Here is a 24,629-nt window from a genome sequence, read left to right as displayed (position 1 = left end):
TAGTACTGGTAGTGGTAGTACTGGTAGTGGTGGTGCTGGTGGTGGTGGTATTGGTAGTGGTAGTACTGGTGGTGGTGTTACTGGTAGTACTGGAGGTGGTGGTACTGGTAATGGTAGTACTGGTGGTGGTAGTACTGGTGGTGGTAGTACTGGTAGTGGTGGTACTGGTAGTGGTGGTACTGGTGGTGGTACTGGTAGTGGTAGTACTGCTGGTGGTGGTAATGGTAGTGGTAGTACTGGTGGTGGTACCGGTAGTGGTAGTGCTAGTGGTGGTGGTACTGCTGGCCGTAGTACTGGTAGTGGTAGTACTGGTGGTGGTGGTACTGGTGGTGGTAGTACTGGTGGTGGTAGTGGTACTGGTAGTGGTAGTACTGGTAGTGGTAGTACTGGTGGTCGTGGCACTGGTAGTACTGGTGGTGGTGGTAGTGGTAGTACTGGAGGCTGTAGTACTGGTAGTACTGGTGGTGGTGGTGGTAGTGGTAGTACTGGTGGTGGTGGTGGTACTGGTAGTACTGGTGGTGGTAGTACTGGTGGTGGTGGTACTGGTGGTGGTGGTAGTGGTACTGGTAGTACTGGTTGTGGTAGTACTGATGGTGGTGGTACTGGTAGTACTGGTGGTGGTAGTAGTAGTAGTACTGGTGGCTGTAGTAGTGGTAGTACTGGTGGGTGTAGTAGTGGTAGTACTGGTGGTGGTAGTACTGGTAGTACTGATGGTGGTAGTACTGGTGGTGGTGGTGGTACTGGTAGTGGTAGTACTGGTGGTGGTGGTACTGGTAGTGGTAGTACTGGTGGTGGTGGTACTGGTAGTGGTAGTACTGGTGGTGGTGTTACTGGTAGTACTGGTGGTGGTGGAACTGGTAGTGGTAGTAGTGGTAGTACTGGAGGTGGTGGTACTGGTAGTGGTAGTACTGGTGGTGGTAGTACTGGTGGTGGTAGTACTGGTAGTGGTGGTACTGGTGGTGGTACTGGTAGTGGTAGTACTGGTGGTGGTGGTACTGGTAGTGGTAGTACTGGTGGTGGTACCGGTAGTGGTAGTGCTACTGGTGGTGGTACTGCTGCCCGTAGTACTGGTAGTGGTAGTACTGGTGGTGGTGGTACTGGTGGTGGTAGTACTGGTGGTGGTAGTGGTACTGGTAGTACTGGTAGTGGTAGTACTGGTGGTCGTGGTACTGGTAGTACTGGTTGTGGTGGTAGTGGTAGTACTGGTGGCTGTAGTACTGGTAGTACTGGTGGTGGTGGTGGTACTGGTAGTGGTAGTACTGGTGGTGGTGGTACTGGTGGTGGTAGTACTGGTGGTGGTAGTGGTACTGGTAGTGGTAGTACTGGTAGTGGTAGTACTGGTGGTCGTGGTACTGGTAGTACTGGTGGTGGTGGTAGTGGCAGTACTGGTGGCTGTAGTACTGGTAGTACTGGTGGTGGTGGTGGTACTGGTAGTGTTAGTACTGTTGGTAGTGGTACTGGTAGTGGTAGTACTGGTGGTGGTAGTACTGGTAGTACTGATGGTGGTAGTACTGGTAGTACTGCTGGTGGTGGTACTGGTGGTGGTAGTACTGGTGGTGGTAGTGGTACTGGTATTGGTAGTACTGGTAGTGGTAGTACTGGTGGTCGTGGTACTGGTAGTACTGGTGGTGGTGGTAGAGGTAGTACTGGTGGCTGTAGTACTGGTAGTACTGGTGTTGGTGGTGGTGGTACTGGTAGTGGTAGTACTGGTTGTCTGTGAACACGGCGTGCCAAGAAGAAATCAGGCTCTTAAACTCACAGTTCTCTTCCACATATTTACTGTAAAATGGAAAGGTTAGCCTAGATTAACCCTATGTGTGCAGTAATGGGCTGGCTTCAAGTCCATATCAGATCTAACAGCCTCACAGTTATGCCCCTTAATCCCAAAAGAGTATACTCGACGTCGAGGCAAGCCAGTAGGTCGCAACTATGTGAGAACTATTGGTTTTGATCCATGTTGCACAGCAACATGACTGAAAATAACTGCACCTCGGTTCGGTCATTGTTGACTGCTTCATAGCTTTAAAAAAAATGTATACTATTCAGCCATGTTGGGTTGTTGTACTACATGGTTAAAAAAACCATACCCGAGTGAGACATGTTTGCTTTGGCAATGTTTGTTTTCGCATGCCGCACTAATCATAGGGTGACCAGGCGTCCCGGATTTGCCAGGACGGTCCCCGTTTTTCACCAGCTGTCCGGGCAGTTTTCGAGAAATGTAGCTCCTGTCCCGGTTTTTGGAGAGGGTCGACTAAAAACGTGGGGGGGGGGGGTTTATGTTTTACAAAGCAGGGATAGTTAGCAGTTGTTCCAAGAAAACAATTTAATTCCCAGGCAAGCTACTGGGTTTAAAAATTGTATCTTATGTATGTTATTACTGCCTGTTTTGTAATTCTCTGCTGAGGAGGCCTGTCATTCTGTGCGCTCGCTTGACGTAAAATTATCGTCCTTCTATTTTTGTGAAAAGTCCCGGTATTTTGTTTTAAAATTCTGGTCGCCCTAACTAATCAGCGTAGTTAGTTGAGGCGTGTGAGTAACCGGGTTCTGACAGGTTCAGGGGCTCGGGGCCATGTCCACCCTCCTGAGTTTTGCTTCTATCTTTGTTTTCTTGAATACACGTTAAGTTACACATGATTAACATTTCAGCTAGTGTCTATTATCACACTGAGCTATCTCATTCTGCCGCTTGGATATTTCTCAAACGCCCCCTCCTGCCCACACCTCTCTGCCTTTTCCATTAACCTGCACCTCCTTTTCAAAGAATGAGCCAGCCACGTGGCAGTGACTGCAAAGAGGCCGGGGATCGCATGGGCACGGCTCAGCTGCGATCCCAACATCCTCTGTTGTAAGTTTGCAGGCATTGTGCGAAGCTGTTGGGGCGCACTTCAGTGTCTGTGTTGCTATGGCACACTTGCTAGGGCGTCACTTGATTCTGTTCGGCAGTGTACTTCGTCCCAGTGACAGACCCGCACAGCCCATGAAAAAAACATACACCCCTACAACAGATATGTTGGATGTGGTTCTCCTTCGGTGTTGAATTCTATCGCTCTTGTGATATTTATCACACTTTAAAGAGCGCTGGATCCACGCCTTAAAGCGCCCACCAGCAGGTCCTCTGTGCGCTATGCGAGATGGGCCACCAGTCTTTGAGTGGATGGATTGTTGCCCTGCACTCCGGGTGGCGTCCAGCCAGGCCCTTCGTAGGCTCCTTTGGGGGTAGATTGCTGTATTTCTTTTTGCATGTCTTTGTAGGGCGGTGTCGGGTGCCTCACGTCTTGTGTTTTCCTGCAGTCGAAGCCTCTGTTATTCAGTCCTTTGCCAGCGGTATCTCGGCACCGGCTAATCAGAAGTGATCTTGTGATGTAAAGTTGTAAGTGGGCCCTCCTTCGAGGGGTGTGTGGGAAGGACCCCTCCCCTGTGCCGGTTGTTAGGTTAATCTGCACTCTTTACACGCAGGGTTAAGGTGCATCTCCGGCGCGCTGGCAATAAGCTCGTGCTCACTCACATGCCTGGTCCGCACAATAGAGTTATCCGAGTGCTGTTAAACTGCTCCCATGTACTTCATAACAACTCGGCATGTACCTCCGATGAAAAACTGAACGCGCGTAGAATCCCCGAACAAACAAGCTTCACAACGCCGGACCACAGATCGCGAAAGCGATCCAATTGTAAAAAAAAAAAGAACAAGGAAGCTGCGCGCTGAGAGCTGCAGAATTGTGAACGCGCCCGGCCATCTGGATTCACTAACGGAGGCACCCTGACAGCTCCTAATTATAATTTATGTACTTCTTTGCGCGAGCACGAACGAAATATGCCCAAAATGGCGGAACAAAACTACATTTACCCTATCACTTCAAGCCTATTAAAATGAAAACACAAGGAAGACGAATCACTGGCCAGATGACAGAAAACGCTAAGGAATGTGTGGAATTCCTCTCGCCAAGGCCCTAAGGATACTTCTTCTTTTTTTTCTTATAACATTAGGATCTCGAAACTCCTCCCCCACTTACAGTGGGGAGGAGTCCGAGCCCTAAAAATACTGATGGACAGAATGCAAAATAATGTCATACAGTCACCCGAATACAGAGATTTGGCCCTAAATCCATCGTTTTTTGTTCACCGCTCCTGTCCGTTCACCTCTCCTGTCCGTTCACCGCTCCTGTCCGTTCACTGCTCCTGTCGGTCTACTGCTCCTTCCCAATCACTGCTTCTGCCCCGTCACCTCTCCTGCCCGTCACCTCTCCTGCCCCGTCACCACTCCTGCCCCTCACCACTCCTGCCAGGTCACCACTCCTGCCCGGTCACCACTCCTGCCCGGTCACCACTCCTGCCCGGTCACCACTCCTGCCCGGTCACCTCTCCTGCCCAGTCACCTCTCCTGCCCAGTCACCTCTCCTGCCCCATCACTTCTCCTGCCCCATCACTTCTCCTGCCCCATCACTTCTCCTGCCTGGTCACCTCTCCTGCCCGGTCACCTCTCCTGCCCAGTCACCTCTCCTGCCCAGTCACTGGTCCTGCCCCTGCCCCATCACTTTTCCTACCCCGTCACTTTTCCTGCCCCATCACCGCTCCTGCCCATTCACAGCTCCTGCGTGTTCACTGATCCTGTCTGGTCAGCACTCCTGCACGACCACCCCTCCTGACCCATCACTTCTCCTGTCCCATCAGTTCTCCTGCCCCGTTTACTGCTCCTATTCGTTCACTGCCCCTATCCGCTCACTGCACCTGCCCGGTTACCTCTCCTGCTCATGCCTAATCACCTCTCCTGCCCTATCACTTCTCCTGCCCCGTCACTACTCCTGCCTATTACTTCTCCTGCCCGGTCACCTTTCCTGCCCCATCACCTCTCCTTTCCTGTCGCCTATTTTGTCCCATCACTGCTCCTGTCCTGTTCACTCTGTGTACAACATTGACAAATTACACAAGTGGGCAAGGTCCCTGCAGTTCTCTGGTTAGGGCATGGGTACTCACAAACTTTCTCTCGGGGGCCAAATTTACGGTGTGGTTTGTGTCCGAGGGCCGCACCGGTGGGGGCAGGGTCAGTGGAGGAGGGGGTGAAGCTAGAGCAACAAAACAAACTGTGCCCATGAGGTTGATCACAGGTCCCTGCAGCGGACGCCTTCGTCCACTGAGCCACCAGACCCGGCATACACACATCTCTCTCTATCTCTTTCTCTATCTCTCTCTCGGTCTCCCTCCCTCTCTCTAGCTCTCTCTCTCCCCCTCCCTCCCTCCCTCCCTCACTCACTCGTGACTGTCTCAATCCCTCTCACTCCCTCTCTCCCCCTCTCTCTCCCTCTTTATCTCCCTTTGTCTCACTCCCTCCCCGTCCTCCTCTCTCTGTCTCCTGTCTCCCTCTCCCTCCCTCTGTCTCCCTCCCCCTGTCTCCCTCTGTCTCCGTCCCTCTCCCTTCCTCTGTCTCCCCCTCCCTTCCTCTGTCGCCCCCTGACTCCCTCTGTCTCCCTTCCTCTGTCTCCCTTCCTCTGTCTTCCTTCCGCTGTCTCCCTCTCTCTGTCTCCCTCTCTCTGTCTCCCTCTCTCTGTCCCCTCCCTTCCTCTGTCGCCCCTCCCTTCCTCTGTCTCCCCCTCCCTTCATCTGTCTCCTCCTGTCTCCCTCTCTCCCTCTCTTTGTCTCCCTCCTCCCTCTGTCTGTCTGTCTCCTCCCTGTCTGTCTCCCTCCTCCCTCTCTCTGTCTCCCTCCCTCCGTCTCCCTCCCTCTGTCTGTCTCCCTCCCTCTGTCTCCATCTGTCTGTCTCCCTCTGTCTGTCACCCTCTGTCTATCTCTGTCTGCCACCCTCTGCCCACTAGTATAACATTACGTGTTTTTATTATTTACACTTTTGCATTCGAGAAATGTGAGGGCCACGAGAGGGACCATGCACCTGTCAACTCACTTGCTTTTTAATTATGTTCATCCACTTGGCAAGCAAAGGGACCTCTGTAAATATTAATGCAATCCCCAACTTTTCAAACCCATATCACCCTCCAAAAAAGTGTTGAATTCCCCGTGAAACTTAATCGGATCACCTCTTAAACCTCATTTTGAGCCAAGCGGCTGGCAGGTACAGAGATATTTTTTTAAGTAATATAGTGAACAAGAGTTATTTGTGCTGTGTAAAGTAGTATTGTTAATGCAGGAAGTGTCAGCAATTCAACTTGTTGAAAAGGCTTATAAAGTTGTTCATCTGCCCACGCTGCAGACGGTCGAGCCAGGAGACTTGGACTCGAAGCCCCTGTCCCCAAATATCCTGGAAACTCACTCCTTTTCACCTGCCGCTGCTCCTTTATTTAAACCGGGGGCACACAGAGGCGTTTGTTTTCCAATGTTTTTATTTAGTTTTTTAATAAAACTGGATTTGTTGCAGAGTGTAGCAATATACTACATACAAAGTTACAAGCAAGGCTGGCTCCTCAGCTACCAGTAGTAAAAGTTTCTAAGATCCTCACCTCCTCCCAAAAAATCGAATGAGGGAAAGCTTCTCGGAAATCACTAACTAAGATCTAACTGGCACACGATATGCTAAAGGCAGGGTGGGCGCATAGGACCCGGATCCCCCAGCTTGCTCCACGCCCGCCCAACCCACCAATTAACAAGGACTTTGAGATAAGGTGGGTGTAAAAAGGCCATGTTTAATGACAACACTCATAAACATGACAAGCACAGTTATTAAAACCACATCTATAAAACATTACTTATTATTGAGGCAAATTATCAAATTACATTATTTATTATTCACTGTGCATAAAACTGTAAGATATTCATCTCTCCCCCAGCACCAAGGGTCCCTCTGGTTCGCATCTCCCCAGGTTGAGATGCCCACGCAAGGTGCAACCCACCTGCGTCCCTGAGCGATGGGCCCCAGCCCTCGGGTCCTTGTCCGCCATTTCCAGGGCCCCACCTCTCGTCCACCAAGCTGCCTGGAGGCTCGTACCTGACGCCCTAGCCTCCCCAGCCAGTGGCCTCCATCCCCCTGCGGAGAGCTTACCTTCTCTCCCCTCACTGCTGGCCTAGGGAGTGCGCAAGGCGTACTCCCATCCATTTTGTAAGTCTCTTTCAATGGTCCAATGTCTCTTCTCCGCAACACACCCCTTCATACTATTGCCTTAAGGGACGGGTGGGTGGGAGTTACAATTATTCTCTATCATAAGCGAGGGCGAGGGGTAGACGATGAGCAGCGCAAGAACCGGTCCGGTGCGGGCGAAGGAAGAGGCCGAGTTCCTCGTGACCCTGACCTAAATAGGTCACGGCCTCTGCCCCCACGCCCCCACCGGACACACGTCACCGCCCCGACCGGAAGTCCAACCTCAGGCCAGCCGCCCATAGGGCGGCCGGCCTCCACCACTCTGCCAATGGCGTCGCGTGGGCCGGGGGGCCGGGCCCTAAGTGCGTGCTCGTCTAGCCTCGCACTTGGCATTGTCATTCGAAAGGGGGTAATCAGCCTCAATCGCAATGACAATGGGCCTGCCCTCAGCCTGTGAGAGCTCAGGGAGGGGCGGCTGCAGCCTCTGGAGTCAAGAGAAATGCTAGCCGCAGCAGGAAGATAAATGAAAAAGATATTGTTTTAAGTTAAAAATATTCATGCCGTCCCGGGATGCTTATTTTGGAAGACAGAAGTAGGGGAATGGACTAGAATATTTTTTTTAAGTAGGGGCACGCCGTGCCCTTCCGTCCCCGCCCACTTCTACCACTGATAAAGATGAATATTTCGAAGTTATTGGAGTGTAAGGGGCTCCTCGTCCCATTTTGTAGGGAGGCCCCTTAATCATGAGTTAAGCAACTGCTACTCCCATCCGGCTCAGCCTGTCAGTAATGCGCCATCTTCGAGCCCTTAGGAAAACAAACAATAAGTTGAATTCCAGCCCCATCTGCAGAGGAGTCGCAGACAGAGAAGGCGGACAGAAGCAAACGCACAAAGGAGAAGTGAACTGAGTGCTCGTAAACAGCAGCGCGTGCTGGACGGCGCGGGCTCACCCTCTCTTGGGCTCCCGCCCCAACTGCGCAGCTGAACGAATGGCAACTACGCCCCAGGCTCAGCTGGCACACGGGTGGTCACACCCGACAATAAACAGCGTGACTAATGTTCTATGGCATATTGTATTTGGGATATGACCCTCAAGACTTTTTTTTTTAATGAAATAGGCGGCTATATCTGGAAGCAAGCAGAAATCACAACACATCACCCTTTGCTTTAGCCGTACACCCTGTGTCTCTAACATTGTGATAACATGAATTCTAGCCTTCCCCTCTCAACATTATCCTCCCCTTAAAAATCAAAATGTCCTTCCTTTCCCTTCCCTTTATGTTAAACACTTCTAACATGTACTAAATAAACTCGTATTTCTTAACCATAGCGCTCTATTGACTTTCTTTACGGCTAGCCTGTCACTGGAACAAGCTGTATCCGTCCGTTCTCATTGTAAAAGTTATTTTCCCCTTCTTCTCTCTGCTCCTATACCTTTCCTAGTATCTCCTAGCCTTAACCTGTGCATTCTCTTTCCACTTACTTCCCATGTCAACAATTAAGAACAATAAACAATGAACGCTCACACGACCTTAATCCTAACCAGCCCTAAATTTTAAGAGTGCTAGTTGGGTTTCTCACAAGCAGATGGATTGATTAATCCCCATCCATGCACATGCGCAAACTGAACAAGAAGCTACAGCCCTGGGGCCACTGAGGTCAGGTGCCTCTGTGTCCCTCTCCCATCTTCCCTAAAGGTCACTGTGCATAAACGATGGGTCCTCCTCTCTGCATGGAGCCCACTTTAGGGAAGAACAACTCCACACATTCCATTACGATTTTTTTTAAAGGCTGATTTATTTGGAGCTCACAACAAATGATCCTTCAGTGTGGGCATACACTCTACGTCACAATCAAAATCATACTAACAAATTAATTCTAACATGCTCCCCCTCCCCTAAACATTACCCACTCCTTAAAGTTCCAAATCTCCCCCTTTCCTCAACACCAAACAGATCTACATGATAAACTCCTGATAAACTCCTGTTCTCAATCCTCGAGCGTATGTGTCTGTTGATCCTTCATTTCCAGCCTGTCTACACCAGACCCAGGCTGTCCCCACATTTTCTCTGTGCTAAAGTGCTTTTCCTCTATTTCTCTGCTCTTTTATCTTCCCGGCCCCCCTTTACCTTAACACATAATTTCTCTTTCTAACACCAGGTACCCCTCCAGTAAGGTGTTCCTTCTGGTTCCTCCTTTAAAGCCTTTTTTCCCCACCGGTCATCCAATACCCCTATTACCTTCACCTCATACATCCTATTCTCAAGAAGTGATAGGTACACCCTGTCCTGCTAGAACAATGTTGGCCATTTGTTTCCATTCTCCACATGACTCAACACATCTCTATTACAAGCCTTGTAAAATCTCAGTACCTTTCTGATTATTTCCTGAAGTCCAACGTTGATGGCCGCCAGTTTGTAGGCTCCCATGTAGGCCCTCTTGGTCAAAAGCTTCATCTGAAAAATATCTGTGGGCTCATAGGTCTGTGTAAAGGGGCAGGGTCAGGGGGAGTAGTAGCAACCGAGATAGAGTCAGGAAATAGCGATCGTAAAGAGGGCTTTATTTTTAAATAGGCTTTCTGCCTTTTGCTAGTAACTCTTAATTTGGCGAATTCGTCTGGCTCCGTCCTGACTCCTCTTGGGAAAGCCGAGTACTCCAGAATGAGGCCGTCCTGATGTTCTACTGGATCCGTCTGGCCGGTCTTGGCAGAGGGTTGGCTCGTCGGGGTCTGGCTCCGCTCTCCGTCAGGACCGTAGGGAGAAATGAAAAGGAAATCAGTGGGGCGTCCTTAACCGGACTGTTGGGGCCGGGAGTGAGGGAAACCAAGTGCTCTGATATTTACAAAACCGCAGTGCTCGTGAGGGGAAGGGGCACAGAGGCTTTACAATATTTACACTGGCTAGAGGGAGTTCGGCTGGCCGCTATGCCCCACCCAGCCCGCTACTTTGCCCCGTACTTTTGTCAGCCACGCTCCTCCCGTGGGAACGTGGCGGGGCGAGTCGCCGAATCGGTGGCCTCCTGGCTTGATGTAATCAGCTGGGCTCCGCTCGTCTTCTTCCTCTTCTTCTCCAACGCTCGTCTGGTCTGCTCTCCGTCTCCACTCCAACACTCCTTCAGCCTCCGGGGAAACGCCGTCCGCTGTCTTCCCGGTTCTTCCTCCTTTTGGCTCGGTGTCGCTCTCAGGGGGCGGGGCCATGACGTCCTGTAGTCCAGGGTTAAAGGGGCCCTGCTCCTTTTCCTCCGGGCGGTACCATGCATGTTCGCCTTCCGTTGAAAACCACTCCCCTGGGTCTGAAGCATCAGTCTGTGCAAAGGGGACAGAAAGGGGGGTCAACGGTACTGCGGACCACCAGTCCAAGGTAACATCCGTGTCGATATCCGAGGGACCCGCCTCCCCGTCACAGTCTGCAATATCTTCAAGTTTCTTTTTACCCTCTTCAGCAGCTCCGGTCCTGTGAGCTTCACTAAACCTTGTTACCCCAGCTAGCTCGCCATTATTTGAGTCCAGGTTCCATTCTCCCACAACTCCAAATGGGGGTTAGTGATTGGACCCACCGCATTTACCCTGTACCATTCCATACAAATTATAACCCCTCAACATTGAGGCCTAGCTGCTGCATGCTCTCCAAACCACTTCACAATGGAGTGGCTAAAAATACTGTTCCTATTGTTCATACTCTCATCATTAGCCCTTCATGCCTGGAAAGACCACATTAGCCATCCTATCACCTACTCCTAAATCCCAGCATTAACGTAGTCTGACATTGGTTGATCTCCACCTAACCAAATTCTTCAACATGTCCTCTTCCCACTGTAAGCCATGGCATTCTATTGCTGCACCAGTCCCAAAGGATTGAGCTCCAAAATCATCTGGCTACCATCCATCTACCTGCAAGCTTTTCCTCTCCACCCCTTATACCTGCCTGTCTGTCACCCTTCTACCATCTTCATGCCTGAACACATTCCTCAACCTTTTACCTCTTCTTTCTCAGTATTCTCTACAATGAGAACCTCACTATCAGTTGTCTAATTCAAAAACACATGCCTATTCTCTAACATAAGGCTTCCTTAAAGTTACAGCATCTGCAGCAAAAGAGAAAAACATTCAGTGCAAAGCAAAAGCTAAAAGGTGAAACAGGCATTTCAATGCTAGATTATTATTTGTGGTTAATAGTGCATCAACAGTTAAATTGACTTAAATCAGCACATTATTTGTTATGTTAGCTTATATTGTCTAAGTAGGACCTGTGTCGCTATTACAAATCTTTTCTCATTGTATGTGTTATTACTACTACTACTACTACTACTACAAATGCCTACACAGCACCGGACCCCAATATTTCAACAACAGAATCACCCTCCACGTACCCAAAAACAACCTCCGATCCGCCAACCTCATCCTCGCCGAAACCCCACGCATCCACAGTGCCAAATCAGGGGGGAGATCCTTCTCCTACATCGCGGCCAAGACCCGGAACGAGCTCCGGATCGACATCAGACGCACCCCCTCCCTGAACACCTTCAAGAAGGCTCTCAAGACCTGGCTCTGAACTGAACTGCTGACCCCGCCCCCCCCCCCCCCCCCCCCTCCCCAGTGCCTTGAGACCCTCACGGGTGAGTTGTGCGCTTATAATTCCCTGATTGATTGATTATTTGACATAGACTTTTGCACTTTTCTCCTTGTGTGCATTTTTATTTACAAAGGGAAATTTTGTGGCAGCACTACTAAGTCTGTGCTTGCCCTTTACCTTTTTCAGCACAACACCAAAAGACGATATGCTAAGGTTTGTGATCAGGATCACCCAAATTGGCAACTATCAAACTATCTTTGTCATGCTGTTCACTGAGCACAAATTTCAATCCAGCAGCTACATCGTGGCCATGGATAAGTCATCTGGAATATTACATACCAGTCTCGCCAACCACAGTAGTGCCATCACCACCCAAGATCATTGGAATTTTGGCCCCTCTCCTGTTTCCTTTGTCCCCCAGAACACCTCCGGCCCTCTGACTGCTTAAGCGCTGTACCAATGGGTGTCTCCCACTGCATTTGGAACACTCATAGTGAAACTTGCATGGTGTTCGAACACATGCTCCCTGCCTATGGAATGGCCACCCCGCTGCATGCACACCTCAACCCTTTAGAATTCAACGCAAAACCGAAATGCACCTTGTTTTTGTGAGCTTCCTGGACTCTAAGTAACCACTGAGCAAACTAGGGGGCATAACACAGGCCTTTGTGGTATGAAGGGAAAGGACCAACCTTTGAGTTGGGCCCAATCCTACAGGTGGACCCATTCAGACCAAGGCCAATGGATATTTTTGCACTATAAGAGCCTTGTGACCCTTAAAACATTCTGGAGGGGGGTCCCATCTTTTGGCATTGCCGTGGGAGTGGACATTGCAGTGCGTTGGAGTTATACATCTCATAAGTGTTCCCTGTGTCGCTAAACATTGTTCATGTCTCTGCGTGTGTGGGGCTGGAGCATGCACTGTTAGATTTTCCGTTTTCTTTCATTCATTGCTCCTCTTATTTTTGAAGCAAAAAATCAATACCATTCTTTGATATTTCATCTTTATGTTTTCTGTCGTGTCCGTTTCTGCATTTTTAATTTCAAATGTTCACTGCTATGGCAGCCATCTCTGCGAGAAGTGCGATCTGGCTCGCGCGAGCCTCAGCTGCTCATGTGACTACAGCGCTCTGTTCACGAGGCTCATAAGACAGACCTTCTCCATCGCAAACAATGGGTGGGCGGCCAACAAAAATGCCTTTATCCCTGTAAGCCTTGTGCACGTCGGCCACTTCTATTGCGTGCAAGAAAAGTTAATGGTAGTGCAGTAACCAGTAGTAAGCCTCATTTTTAGGTCTCGCCTGTCGATGCGCATGCGCATCGAGCAAGCGAGACTATAGGGGCTCATCCAGACTTTATCTAACTTTCAAGGAATCGTGGCGATTCCTTGCAGTGCCCGTGACTTTTAAGCTCAATGCGCATGTGCATTGAGCTTAAAAGCGCGTGCACAGCCGCCCGCATTCCTCCGACACCTTTGAAGTGAAACTTAGCTTCACTTCAAAGGCCCGGCTTGTTCACACCCACATGCCGCTCTGCCCCGCTCCGCCCCCTCCCCTGAGTCATCCTGCCTGCCCCTTCCCGCCGTGTCGCATTTCTCCTCCCCCCTCCCCTCTCCCCTCTCCCCTCTCTTCCCTCCGTCTTGTTTTCTTTGATGCTGGTATTGCTGGCAGCGGCATTGCGCTTGGAGGGACAGCAACAACATAAAACTGACCATGAAGTTAATCACAGGACCCTGCAGCCGAAGGCTTCGTGCACTGAGCCCTCCCGGCATACACATAATTTTATCGCTCTCTTTCTCTCGCGCTCTCCCTACATCTATAGCTCCCCCTCCCTCTCTCCTGTCTTCCTCTGTCTCACTCTAACTGTGTTCCTCCCTCTGTCTCACTCCCCCTCTCTTTTTCCTCCTCTCTCCCTCCCTCTCCGTCTCGCAGCTTAGATTCACGTTTCTGCCTGTTTCACTCTCTCTTCCAACTCTCACCCCCCTCTCCATTTACTTACACAAATCTCGCAGATACCCCAAGCAGCGGTGCACGCAGTACCAATCCTTCTGTTATGCCACATCTCGCAGCTTAGATTCTTTCGCTCTTTCTTTTAACTCTCCACGTTTCTGCCTGTTTCACTCTCTCTTTTAACTCTCACCCCCCTCTCCATTTACTTACACAAATCTCGCAGATACCCCAAGCAGCGGTGCACGCAGTACCAATCCTTCTGTTATGCCACATCTCGCAGCTTAGATTCTTTCGCTCTTTCTTTTAACTCTCCACGTTTCTGCCTGTTTCACTCTCTCTTTTAACTCTCACCCCCCTCTCCATTTACTTACACAAATCTCGCAGATACCCCAAGCAGCGGTGCACGCAGTACCAATCCTTCTGTTATGCCACATCTCGCAGCTTAGATTCATTCGCTCTTTCTTTTAACTCTCCACGTTTCTTCCTGTTTCACTCTCTCTTTTAACTCTCACCCCCCTCTCCATTTACTTACACATATCTCGCAGATACCCCAAGCAGCGGTGCACGCAGTACCAATCCTTCTGTTATGCCACATCTCGCAGCTTAGATTCATTTGCTTTTTTTTTTAACTCTCCACGTTTCTGCCTGTTTCACTCTCTCTTTTAACTCTCACCCCCCTCTCCATTTACGTTTCTGCCTGTTTCACTCAGCCACGCAACGCCACTCAGGCACGCAACGCCACTCACGCACGCAACGCCACTCAGCCACGCAACGCCACTCAGCCACGCAACGCCACTCACCCACGCAACGCCACTCAGCCACGCAACGCCACTCACCCACGCAACGCCACTCACCCACGCAACGCCACTCATGCACGCCACTCACACACGCAACGCCACGCACACATGCAACGCCACTCAGCCACTCACTGCCACTCTGCCACGCAACGCCACTCAGCCACGCAACGCCACTCAGCCACGCAACGCCACTCAGCCACGCAACGCCACTCACCCACGCAACGCCACTCAGCCACGCAACGCCACTCACCCACGCAACGCCACTCACCCACGCAATGCCACTCACCCACGCAACGCCACTCACCCACGCAACGCCACTCACCCACGCAACGCCACTCAGCCACGCAACGCCACTCAGCCACGCAACGCCACTCAGCCACGCAACGCCACTCACCCATGCAACGCCACTCACCCACGCAACGCCACTCACCCACGCAACGCCACTCACCCACGCAACGCCACTCACCCACGCAACGCCACTCTGGCACGCAACGCCACTCTGGCACGCAACGCCACTCTGGCACGCAATGCCACTCTGGCACGCAACGCCACTCTGGCACGCAACGCCACTCACCCACGCAACGCCACTCAGCCACGCAACGCCACTCAGCCACGCAACGCCACTCAGCCACGCAACGCCACTCACCCACGCAACGCCACTCACCCACGCAACACCACTCACCCACGCAACGCCACTCACCCACGCAACGCCACTCTGGCACGCAACGCCACTCACCCACGCAACGCCACTCACCCACGCAACGCCACTCACCCACGCAACGCCACTCAGCCACGCAACGCCACTCAGCCACGCAACGCCACTCACCCACGCAACGCCACTCACACACGCAACGCCACTCACACGCAACGCCACTCACCCACGCAACGCCACTCACCCACGCAACACCACTCACCCACGCAACGCCACTCACCCACGCAACGCCACTCACCCACGCAACGCCACTCACCCACGCAACGCCACTCACCCACGCAACGCCACTCACCCACGCAACGCCACTCACCCACGCAACGCCACTCAGCCACGCAACGCCACTCAGCCACGCAACGCCACTCAGCCACGCAACGCCACTCACCCACGCAACGCCACTCACCCACGCAACGCCACTCACTCACGCAACGCCACTCACCCACGCAACGCCACTCACCCACGCAACGCCACTCAGCCATGCAACGCCACTCACACACGCCACTCACACACGCAACGCCACGCACACATGCAACGCCACTCAGCCACGCACTGCCACTCTGCCACGCAACGCCACTCAGCCACGCAACGCCACTCAGCCACGCAACGCCACTCACACACGCAACGCCACTCACACGCAACGCCACTCACACACGCAACGCCACTCACCCACGCAACGCCACTCACCCACGCAACGCCACTCACCCACGCAATGCCACTCTGGCACGCAACGCCACTCTGGCACGCAACGCCACTCACCCACGCAACGCCACTCACCCACGCAACGCCACTCACCCACACAACGCCACTCACCCACGCAACGCCACTCACCCACGCAACGCCACTCAGCCACGCAACGCCACTCAGCCACGCAACGCCACTCAGCCACGCAACGCCACTCACCCACGCAACGCCACTCACACACGCAACGCCACTCACACGCAACGCCACTCACCCACGCAACGCCACTCAGCCACGCAACGCCACTCAGCCACGCAACGCCACTCAGCCACGCAACGCCACTCACCCACGCAACGCCACTCACCCACGCAACGCCACTCACCCACGCAACGCCACTCACCCACGCAACGCCACTCACCCACGCAACGCCACTCAGCCACGCAACGCCACTCAGCCACGCAACGCCACTCAGCCACGCAACGCCACTCACCCACGCAACGCCACTCACCCACGCAACGCCACTCACCCACGCAACGCCACTCACCCACGCAATGCCACTCACCCACGCAACGCCACTCAGCCACGCAACGCCACTCACACACGCCACTCACACACGCAACGACGCAGCAACAAACACGGAGGAATAACACACCTTTACCGCACGAACATTCACATCAATTTGGAAAAAGCCCCGTTGACGCATGTCAAATGCAACGCTACGTCACACAACGTAGAGCTGCGATTGGCTAAAAATTACGTAACGCTCATAATTACATCACCATCAATTAAAAAATAGAACGCTAACATCCCTTACGTAACAAACGTAAAGGGAATACATTGCGTAATACCCTTTACTAGAACAGAAAAAAAAAAACTTTTAATTACATACACTAAATAATTTTAGAAACGTATACACAAGCCAAGTGCGACCAAAAAACACGTACGGCAAAACGGAACACAATCCATGGCAACAAATACACCAAAATAGCAGCCATTGATAAAATAAAAATCAAATGCAAGAAGCCAGGCAGAAAGTACATGCGAGCAGAGAGACCTAATAAAATAATTACATTAGCTTTACAATAAGCAAATCAATAAACAAAAGTATAAAAGTCACAAAGACACGCTTCAATATTATGCAAATTAATTTGTCATTACCTGTCCATCGTAGCAGCTCATTCCCTGAAATAAAGAAAATATAAAAAAGAAAACACACAAAGAGAACATACACAGTGCATACATAAAACTTTTCACTACAACAATAAACAAACAAAAAAAAAAACTGTGCACGCACTACCAATCCTTCCGTTATGCCAGATCTCACAATCTTCCATCACACACGGAGCTGCTCCAGCACAGGCAACGGCAATGCAAGCTTCACTCAAACACGGAGCAGGTACAGCACAGGCAACAGCATTCCCTTACACATGGAACAGGTACAGCACCGAGAGCTGCAGTGCAATCTTCCCTCACACATACATCAGGTACAGCACAGCCGGCAGCAGTGCAAGCTTCCCTCACACACAGAGCAGGTACAGCACAGGCAGCAGCAGTGCAAGCTTCCCTCACACATAGATCAGGTACAGCACAGGCGGCAGCAGTGCAAGCTTCTCTTACACATGCAACAGGTACAGCACCGACAGCAGCAGTGCAAGCTTCCATCACACACGGAGCAGGTATAGCACAGGCAACGGCAATGCAAGCTTCACTCAAACACGGAGCAGGTACAGCACAGCCAACAGCAGTGCAAGCTTCCCTTACACATGGAACAGGTACAGCACCGACAGCAGCAGTGCAAGCTTCCCTCACACATACATCAGGTACAGCACAGGCAGCTGCAGTGCAAGCTTCCATCACACACGGAGCAGGTATAGCACAGGCAACGGCAATGCAAGCTTCACTCAAACACGGAGCAGGTACAGCACAGGCAACAGCAGTGCAAGCTTCCCTTACACATGGAACAGGTACAGCACCGACAGCAGCAGTGCAAGCTTCCCTCACACATACATCAGGTACAGCACAGGCAGCTGCAGTGCAAGCTTCCATCACACACGGAGCAGGTACTGCACAGGCAACGGCAATGCAAGCTTCACTCAAACACGGAGCAGGTACAGCACAGCCAACAGCAGTGCAAGCTTCCCTTACACATGGAACAGGTACAGCACCGACAGCAGCAGTGCAAGCTTTCATCACACATACATCAGGTACAGCACAGGCGGCAACAGTGCAAGCTTCCCTCACACACGGAGCAGGTACAGCACAGCATACCCTCAGACCCTCACCCTCAACACCTCACCCTCACTAACTTCACCCTTATCACCTCACCCACAATTCCACACCCTCACTCACCCTCACCATCACTCACCCTCACTCACACTCAACACATCACCCTCATCTACACTCAACATCACCATCACTCACCCTCAACATCTCATCCTTAACACCTCACTCTTAACACCTCACTCACCCTCACTCATCCTCAACAAGTCACACTCACTCACCCTTAACACCTCACCCTCACCCTCAATACCATTCAACACCTCACCCTCACCTTCACTCAACATCACCCTCACTCACCCTCAACGACTCACCCTCAGTTACACACACTAACACTCAAAAACGCAACAGCACTCTGCCTCTCCATCATTCACACTCTATCCATCATTCACACACTATCCATCTTTCAGAAACTCTGCATCATTCACCCACTCACCATCATTCACCCAATCTCCATCATTCACCCAATCTCCATCATTCACCCAATCTACAGCATTCACCCAATCTACAGCATTCACCCAATAGACAGCATTCACCCAATAGACAGCATTCACCCAATCTGCAGCATTCACCCAATCTGCAGCATTCACCCAATCTGCAGCATTCACCCAATCTGCAGCATTCACCCAATCTGCAGCATTCACCCAATCTGCAGCATTCACCCACTCTGCAGCATTCACCCACTCTGCAGCATTCACCCACTCTGCAGCATTCACCCACTCTGCAGCATTCACCCACTCTGCAGCATTCACCCACTCTGCAGCATTCACCCACTCTGCAGCATTCACCCACTCTGCAGCATTCACCCACTCTGCAGCATTCACCCACTCTGCAGCATTCACCCACTCTGCAGCATTCACCCACTCTGCAGCATTCACCCACTCTGCAGCATTCACCCACTCTGCAGCATTCACCCACTCTGCAGCATTCACCCACTCTGCAGCATTCACCCACTCTGCAGCATACACCCACTCTGCAGCATTCACCCACTCTGCAGCATTCACCCACTCTGCAGCATTCACCCACTCTGCAGCATTCACCCACTCTGCAATTTGAGGAATGTTAGGCCATTTTCTTACACATAAAGAAATTTCAGGACGGAAAACAAGGGGGTCGACGGAGTATAGCATCAGATACGTTAGACACAAAAAAAACTTAACATCATTGACCTAAAAGGATGCAAGGATGTTAATCAGTCTTCGGGCCAAAAAGTAAATTTAATTCGTACGATATTACAACAATATTACACAAAGGAAACAAATACAAATATGTGGCAGGAAGCGAGGACGAGGAGATACAAAGACACAAGTGAAACAGGCAACTTTTTCACCGGGCAATAAACAAGCACTATTCATCCGGAGAATGGGACGGTTTAAAGACAGTAGTCAACAGTTACACAAAAAACCGGACGCATACAACAATAGCACTTCTTCTCACGGAATTCCGTCTAATATAAAGCAAATATGACGAAATAAACAAAAATTCAGAAACAATCAAATTTTTCAGAGGGAAATAAACAAGAACGATTCATCCGGAAAATGGGACGCATTGAATACAATAGTCGAGATTTACACAAAAAAAGAAACGCTTAACACAATAGCATTTATCCAGACGGAATTAGTTCAAATACAATAAAACATATTACGAACATAGAAAGAGTCAGTCACAAAAATCTAACGAAAAATACATTAGTTCACTGTACATGTCGTTCATACATTGCTAAAAATACTACAGTCAGCAAAGACACAAAGTTTCATTTCATACTTCAAGTACGTCAATAACAAATTATCCGACTACTTCAGCATCACACAAAAAAATAATAAAAAAACAACTTACATCAATATATTACAACACATTTACCACTTCGAAATGAAACAAACCCCTTTTGTATGTCAAATTACCAAAAAAAGGACATTAATACATTACATTACAGTTTAACAAAACATATGCATTACACATCGCCAATAAAAAACACTACTTTATGTTACATTACAAACATTTACAAATATTACGAGTGAATTAAATAAATTTAGCAAGTATTTAAATTTTACATAGTATATATACTACATTACATTACATTAAAATAAACTTAGGAATACATTCTTACCTGTCAAACGACGCAGCAACACCACCGGGACAAGAACACGCCTTCCGCGCACCAACATTCTCGATCAATGGGGAATTCAACGGTTGACGTATGCAAATCGGAACGCCACGTCAAAAACGTCGCGCTCCGATTGGCTAGAAAAATACGTAAACAAAAAACACACACAACTCAAAAATAAACTAGACCGCTAAACATAGCAGACGTCGACGTGACGCTATACGTCGGCCATTTTAAAAAAAAAATAAAAACGAGACTACACAAACATGTTACAAAACATACACATAGTTAGTACAATACATACACATTTAAAATTACATACTAATATACACATAAGACTGAAGTAATACAAAGGGGACACCTTTAGTTACAAACAACACATTACTTAATTATTATTAACATATACACACACTCTTAACATCACCCTCACACAACAAAACTATCACACTCTTTCACACACGCTCAGTAACGCTAAAACAACCACGCAACGCCACTCAGGCACGCAACGCCACTCACGCACGCAACGCCACTCAGCCACGCAACGCCACTCAGCCACGCAACGCCACTCACCCACGCAACGCCACTCAGCCACGCAACGCCACTCACCCACGCAACGCCACTCACCCACGCAACGCCACTCATGCACGCCACTCACACACGCAACGCCACGCACACATGCAACGCCACTCAGCCACTCACTGCCACTCTGCCACGCAACGCCACTCAGCCACGCAACGCCACTCAGCCACGCAACGCCACTCAGCCACGCAACGCCACTCACCCACGCAACGCCACTCAGCCACGCAACGCCACTCACCCACGCAACGCCACTCACCCACGCAATGCCACTCACCCACGCAACGCCACTCACCCACGCAACGCCACTCACCCACGCAACGCCACTCAGCCACGCAACGCCACTCAGCCACGCAACGCCACTCAGCCACGCAACGCCACTCACCCATGCAACGCCACTCACCCACGCAACGCCACTCACCCACGCAACGCCACTCACCCACGCAACGCCACTCACCCACGCAACGCCACTCACCCACGCAACGCCACTCACCCACGCAACGCCACTCTGGCACGCAACGCCACTCTGGCACGCAACGCCACTCTGGCACGCAACGCCACTCTGGCACGCAACGCCACTCTGGCACGCAACGCCACTCACCCACGCAACGCCACTCACCCACGCAACGCCACTCAGCCACGCAACGCCACTCAGCCACGCAACGCCACTCAGCCACGCAACGCCACTCACCCACGCAACGCCACTCACCCACGCAACGCCACTCACCCACGCAACGCCACTCTGGCACGCAACGCCACTCACCCACGCAACGCCACTCTGGCACGCAACGCCACTCTGGCACGCAACGCCACTCTGGCACGCAACGCCACTCTGGCACGCAACGCCACTCACCCACGCAACGCCACTCACCCACGCAACGCCACTCCCCCACGCAACGCCACTCCCCCACGCAACGCCACTCACCCACGCAACGCCACTCAGCCACGCAACGCCACTCAGCCACGCAACGCCACTCAGCCATGCAACGCCACTCAGCCACGCAACGCCACTCACCCACGCAACGCCACTCACCCACTCAACGCCACTCACCCACGCAACGCCACTCTGGCACGCAACGCCACTCTGGCACGCAACGCCACTCTGGCACGCAACGCCACTCACCCACGCAACGCCACTCACCCACGCAACGCCACTCACCCACGCAACGCCACTCACCCACGCAACGCCACTCAGCCACGCAACGCCACTCAGCCACGCAACGCCACTCACCCACGCAACGCCACTCACACACGCAACGCCACTCACACGCAACGCCACTCACCCACGCAACGCCACTCAGCCACGCAACGCCACTCAGCCACGCAACGCCACTCAGCCACGCAACGCCACTCACCCACGCAACGCCACTCACCCACGCAACGCCACTCACCCACGCAACGCCACTCACCCACGCAACGCCACTCACCCACGCAACGCCACTCACCCACGCAACGCCACTCAGCCACGCAACGCCACTCAGCCACGCAACGCCACTCAGCCACGCAACGCCACTCACCCACGCAACGCCACTCACCCACGCAACGCCACTCACTCACGCAACGCCACTCACCCACGCAACGCCACTCACCCACGCAACGCCACTCAGCCACGCAACGCCACTCACACACGCCACTCACACACGCAACGCCACGCACACATGCAACGCCACTCAGCCACGCACTGCCACTCTGCCACGCAACGCCACTCAGCCACGCAACGCCACTCACACACGCAACGCCACTCACACGCAACGCCACTCACACACGCAACGCCACTCACCCACGCAACGCCACTCACCCACGCAACGCCACTCAACCACGCAATGCCACTCTGGCACGCAACGCCACTCTGGCACGCAACGCCACTCACCCACGCAACGCCACTCACCCACGCAACGCCACTCACCCACGCAACGCCACTCACCCACGCAACGCCACTCACCCACGCAACGCCACTCAGCCACGCAACGCCACTCAGCCACGCAACGCCACTCAGCCACGCAACGCCACTCACCCACGCAACGCCACTCACACATGCAACGCCACTCACACGCAACGCCACTCAACCACGCAATGCCACTCAGCCACGCAACGCCACTCAGCCACGCAACGCCACTCAGCCACGCAACGCCACTCACCCACGCAACGCCACTCACCCACGCAACGCCACTCACCCACGCAACGCCACTCACCCACGCAACGCCACTCACCCACGCAACGCCACTCACCCACGCAACGCCACTCAGCCACGCAACGCCACTCAGCCACGCAACGCCACTCAGCCACGCAACGCCACTCACCCACGCAACGCCACTCACCCACGCAACGCCACTCACCCACGCAACGCCACTCACCCACGCAATGCCACTCACCCACGCAACGCCACTCAGCCACGCAACGCCACTCACACACGCCACTCACACACGCAACGACGCAGCAACAAACACGGAGGAATAACACACCTTTACCGCACGAACATTCACATCAATTTGGAAAAAGCCCCGTTGACGCATGTCAAATGCAACGCTACGTCACACAACGTAGAGCTGCGATTGGCTAAAAATTACGTAACGCTCATAATTACATCACCATCAATTAAAAAATAGAACGCTAACATCCCTTACGTAACAAACGTAAAGGGAATACATTGCGTAATACCCTTTACTAGAACAGAAAAAAAAAACTTTTAATTACATACACTAAATAATTTTAGAAACGTATACACAAGCCAAGTGCGACCAAAAAACACGTACGGCAAAACGGAACACAATCCATGGCAACAAATACACCGAAATAGCAGCCATTGATAAAATAAAAATCAAATGCAAGAAGCCAGGCAGAAAGTACATGCGAGCAGAGAGACCTAATAAAATAATTACATTAGCTTTACAATAAGCAAATCAATAAACAAAAGTATAAAAGTCACAAAGACACGCTTCAATATTATGCAAATTAATTTGTCATTACCTGTCCATCGTAGCAGCTCATTCCCTGAAATAAAGAAAATATAAAAAAGAAAACACACAAAGAGAACATACACAGTGCATACATAAAACTTTTCACTACAACAATAAACAAACAAAAAAAAATACTGTGCACGCACTACCAATCCTTCCGTTATGCCAGATCTCACAATCTTCCATCACACACGGAGCTGCTCCAGCACAGGCAACGGCAATGCAAGCTTCACTCAAACACGGAGCAGGTACAGCACAGGCAACAGCATTCCCTTACACATGGAACAGGTACAGCACCGAGAGCTGCAGTGCAATCTTCCCTCACACATACATCAGGTACAGCACAGCCGGCAGCAGTGCAAGCTTCCCTCACACACAGAGCAGGTACAGCACAGGCAGCAGCAGTGCAAGCTTCCCTCACACATAGATCAGGTACAGCACAGGCGGCAGCAGTGCAAGCTTCTCTTACACATGCAACAGGTACAGCACCGACAGCAGCAGTGCAAGCTTCCATCACACACGGAGCAGGTATAGCACAGGCAACGGCAATGCAAGCTTCACTCAAACACGGAGCAGGTACAGCACAGCCAACAGCAGTGCAAGCTTCCCTTACACATGGAACAGGTACAGCACCGACAGCAGCAGTGCAAGCTTCCCTCACACATACATCAGGTACAGCACAGGCAGCTGCAGTGCAAGCTTCCATCACACACGGAGCAGGTATAGCACAGGCAACGGCAATGCAAGCTTCACTCAAACACGGAGCAGGTACAGCACAGGCAACAGCAGTGCAAGCTTCCCTTACACATGGAACAGGTACAGCACCGACAGCAGCAGTGCAAGCTTCCCTCACACATACATCAGGTACAGCACAGGCAGCTGCAGTGCAAGCTTCCATCACACACGGAGCAGGTACTGCACAGGCAACGGCAATGCAAGCTTCACTCAAACACGGAGCAGGTACAGCACAGCCAACAGCAGTGCAAGCTT

Source organism: Lissotriton helveticus, chromosome 5_1, assembly GCF_964261635.1.
Source record: "Lissotriton helveticus chromosome 5_1, aLisHel1.1, whole genome shotgun sequence".
In the NCBI taxonomy this organism is placed as follows: Eukaryota; Metazoa; Chordata; class Amphibia; order Caudata; family Salamandridae; genus Lissotriton; species Lissotriton helveticus.
The sequence above is the reverse complement of the archived record's forward strand: the minus strand, read 5'-3'. Positions refer to the sequence as shown.